Source organism: Acinonyx jubatus, chromosome C1 (genome assembly GCF_027475565.1).
Source record: "Acinonyx jubatus isolate Ajub_Pintada_27869175 chromosome C1, VMU_Ajub_asm_v1.0, whole genome shotgun sequence".
Lineage (NCBI taxonomy): Eukaryota > Metazoa > Chordata > Mammalia > Carnivora > Felidae > Acinonyx > Acinonyx jubatus.
Window position 1 is genome coordinate 104,768,187 of NC_069381.1, and position 4,597 is coordinate 104,772,783.

The 4,597-nt window shown below is 48.0% G+C and overlaps 1 pseudogene; it reads left to right on the forward strand.

Moving 5' to 3' along the window:
* Positions 1-1,263: 1,263 nt before the first annotated feature.
* On the forward strand, positions 1,264-4,239 carry LOC128313986 (phospholipid hydroperoxide glutathione peroxidase-like; annotated as a pseudogene).
* The last annotated feature ends 358 nt before the right edge of the window (positions 4,240-4,597 follow it).

Genomic DNA, 4,597 nt, shown 5'->3' on the forward strand with positions numbered 1-4,597 from the left:
TGGCAAACAGCCATGTGACAACTGCTATTTAGTCCTTTGGTGGGCTGGATAGTATTTATTTAGTGAAGGGGTAAGAAGTGCTGAAGACTGTAAAAAAAAAAAAAAAAAAAAAAAAAAAAGTAAATATATATGCTTTTGCTTTTGATGTGAGATTTCTAAATTGTGATCACTATGATTACAGAATTACATGTTCTATTTTTGTCCCATAATACTTTATCTTTACTCTTTTGTCATTAAATATTTATCAAGAACATGCTTATTTATTCACTCATTCTTTTTTTCCCCATTCAACAAGTAACTGTTCAACTACACGGTAGCTTCTTTATTCTCTTCTTCTTCCAGCTGGTGCCAGACTCTGAGGGCTCCCAGGTCCTAGTAGCTGCAGCTCCAAAGACAGAAGAACCTGGGTTTCTGAAACACTGCTAAGTGCTGAGGATACAGTGGTGAAAATGGTCAGTAGGATGGCTGCTATCTCTGCCTTTGTGCAGTTTTTTATGACTTTGTACTGGTAGGTCCATAAAATCCTAAATATCTACCATGGTTATAAATCTCCTTCTAGAAGAAGTGGTCCCTGGCAGTTCTTTCTTGAGAACGTAACTTGTGCCTTGTAAACCACATGCATACAGTGGAGTCAACTCTGTGTCACTAGTGACAACCAATCAGATCAGGCAGCAGTGCCTGAGCTGGAGCTGCCCAGCAAGGATGGTGGGGCCGTAGGGGGAAGGGGAGTTGTGGGAAGAGAACAGATAGAATGGCCATGTGAAAATTAATAAAAGGATATCATGTTGAAAACGGAGTAGGGAGGCCAGCAGGAGGAGTGTTCATGCCCTAGCACTCATCGATTGAAGATGGAACAGGGAGAGGGACCCGCAGGTGGATACCACTTCACCATCCAGGCAGGAGAGAGGAAGGTTTTCTTCCTCCCCCAGCAACAGCCCAGCCAGTGAGAGACTGTCACAACTCAGCCAACAAAAAGCCACTACGCTTCAAACTCCAGTTTACTCCAAGGGACTTGATGTTTATAACAGCCCTTCTGAACTTCTAATTTCCTTTATAAAAGAGTGGTCCTCTCCTTTGTTCTCCTGACTTGCCTATTGTTTGCTTGTCCTGGTTTGTAATTCTCTGCTGTTCTCAAATAAACCCATTTTTGCTGGTAATAAAATTGGCCCTTTTATTTTTAGGTTAACAGCCATCCAAGGGATGGGAACCTGAGGCAGTGTGGTCTCTGGAGCAAAGTGAAGGCCATGTTTAAGCCACTGGGCCTCTGGTATGTTCTAGTGCACTAAATGCTAGGGACAGGGGGCATTGTTCCACTGCTCAGGCAGTAGTCCGTCTTCTCCGTGTGGAAACAAAACCTGGTACCCAGTGGTACTTAACTTCTGGGGTTTGTAGCTGTAGCGTGGAGGGCAGCCTGTCCACCAGAAAGATGCTTTCTTCCCATCCGAGTGTAGAGGTTCAGCTGGGCTGTGGCCGATCAGCTGAGAATTACGTTCCAGGCAGCCCTTACACGTAGGTGGGACTCTGACTAGTCACCAACTGAATGGGACTGGCAGCGATGTGTGTCACTTGCAGACCAAATTGGTTAAGAGGCGACTTTACCACACTTTTTCATTCCATCTGCTAGACTCTGAGGCTTTAGGGTTGGAAGAATCACAGCTGGAAGGGGTCCGAGTTCCTGAATCACTGAGTGGAGGAAAACCACCTGCTAACCGGGCACACCTTCACTGGAATACTTATGTGGGTGAGGAAAAAAACTCTGAAATTTGGGGGTTATTTGTTACAGCATAACCCTAGCAAATAGAATGGCGTTCTTTCGAGTGCTGGTAATTTGGCAGCAGACTCAGAAAGATGCGGTTGTGGATGTGAACCTCAGCCACCCGTGCTGCCTGCTGAAGCCGGCACTGCTGTGCGGGGCCCTGGCCAAGCCCAGCCCACCCCGCACCATGTGCGTGTCCTGAGACCACTGACTCTGTACTCAGTCTCTGCAGGAGTTCTCAGACGAGGTCATCGGTGGGCACATGGTTCACCTGGGCAAGTACCAGGGCTTCCTGTGCATCGTCACCAGTGTGGCCTCGCGGTGAGGCAAAACAGACGTCAACTATACTCAGCTTGTCGACCTGCATGCCCGATATGCTTGCTGCACGCGGTTTACGGATCCTGGCCTTCCCTTGCCAACCAGTTTGGAGGCAGCAGCCAGGGAGCAATGCGGAGATCAGGCAGCTCTCTGCTGACCATAATGTCACACTTGATATGTTCTGCAAGATCTGTGTGAATGGGACAATGCTCACCTGCTGTGGAAGTGGATGAAAGTCCAGCCCGAGGGGAGGGGCATCCTGGGAAATGCCATCAAACGGAACTTCACCAGGTTCCTCGCTGGCAAAAGGGCTGTGTGCTGGAGCGGTATGGTCCCTTGGAAGAGCCCCTGGAAGCAGAGAAAGGCTTGCCCTGCTACCTCTAGCACCACAAATTCGCACCCCTCACAAGGAGTCGCGGCGGTCCTCCATGGCACTTCAGGTGGAGACCACAGATTTACAGTTGCCTGGTCAAGACTAGGGCTGGCGATCGAGAAAACAAAACAAAGCAGCAAACCCCCAAGTGTGGCTCAACTAGTAACCCTAAGTTTAAGGGAAATATAGTTTATTAAACCTTTCCCATATTTTTTGAACATTTAGGTTGTTAGCAGTTTTTGTTACTGCCATACTTAATAATGATATACAGTAGGACTACTTTTGAATAAACATCTCTGCCCACATATTTATTTTCTTAGGATGGATTCCTATCAGGAATCTTAAAGGACAACTAGGGATTAGATTGAGTGGGGGCAGGGAGGAAGGAAAAGCATGTGCCAGAGCGTGGAATTGTGAGGTAGCACCTCCATCCCAGGAATTGCCCTGGTCCCGAGAGGAGGTACCTTTCCTGGGGTGCCTGAGATACTCTACCGAGGAGTCTGGAGTGTGTTTCTGAAGGTAACACAGAGCCACTGAAGAATTTTAAAGGAGAGTGAGTGGTTGTCCCACTTACTAGCTGCCAGGCTCTGGGCAGGTCATGACCGTGAAGGCACCCAGCCTTGCCCAGCAGGCAGCAGGTTCTACTCGGGAGAACCAGCTTCTGTGTGGTCCCTCCCTCTGTGGAGCAGAAGCTCTGGGGAGGCCAAGCGGGGCCCTTCCATGGCTCAAGGTCTGTGTGATTTGTGGTTAAATGCCTTTGAGCAGTGTTCCTTCTGGAGTGCTGGAGGGTTTCTTAGAGGCTTTGCTCACTGTGCTCATTTATCTCTTGGGGCAACAAAAGCTGAAGGACTATAGCTTGCCTTCCTTCCTTTTACTTCTTTTGTTTTAAGTTTATTTATTTATTTTGAGAGAGACAGAGACAGTGTGGGGGGGGGAGGGGCAGAGAGAGGGATTGACAGAGAAGCCCAAGCAGGCTCCACACTGCCCGTGCAGAGCCCAACGCGGGGCTTGAACTCACGAACTCGTGAGATCATGAGCTGAGCGAAACCAAGAGTTGGATGCTTAAGCAACTGAGCCACCCAGCGTCCCCCCCCCCCCCCCACTTTCCTTCCTTTTAAATGCAGAACTCTTAGCTTTGGTTTGGAAACCATAGGTGAGCTACAAATTCTAATGATTATAATCTAGCAAATATTTATTGAGTACCTTCTAATATCTGGCATGTTCTGGGTAATGGGGATATGTCAGTGACCAAGACAGACAGATTTCCCAGGCCTTACATTCTAGGGGGAAGACAAATAAAATAGAAGGGGAAAACTAAACTAATATAAAATTTTTGTAGATTGTAATTTTTGTAGATTGTACAATTTTTGTAGATTGTAATGAGTGCCATGATGGGAAGAATAAGGGTCTGAATGACAGAATTGAAGGGGACACATTTTAGGTAAAAAGTCAGAGAAGAGTACACTGAAGAAGGGACATTAAAAAATTTTTTTAATCTTTATTTAGTTTTGAGAGAGAGAGAGAGACACAGAGTGCAAGCAGGGGAGGGGCAGAGAGAGAGGAAGACACAGAATCTGGAGCAGGCTCCAGGCTCTGAGCTGTCAGCACAGAGCCCGACACAGGGCTCGAACCCATAACCACAAGATCATGTCCTGAGCCGAAGTCGGACGCTTAACCCACTGAGCCACCAGGCGCTGAAGAGGGGACATTTAAACCCAGACTTAGAGGAAGAGAAGGAACTAAGGTTGTAAATACAGCAGGGACTAGGGGGAAGCTTTTCTGGTGGAGGGAAAAGCAGGTGCAGAGGCTAGGAAGCAGGGAGGGGCTTGGGCTTGGCGGGGGGGGGGGGGGGGTGGGGGGTGGGGGGGTGGGGGGGTGGGATTGAAAAGCCATCAGTGTGCCTGCAGCAAGGTGCCTGCAGCCGAGCGGAGAGTGACAGGAGATGAGGTAGGAGACGCAGTCGGCTGTGTCTCAACATAGTGGTTAAGAGCACAAGGTTGGGGTGAATCCAATTTCCTTGCCTCTCATTAACCATGTGATGTGGCACATGTCATCCAGCTGTTTCAAATTTTAGTTTTCTCATTTGGAAAAGGGACTTGAACTTGATTGTCGTACCTGCCTCCTAGGGATGTTTGGAATATAAATGAGAA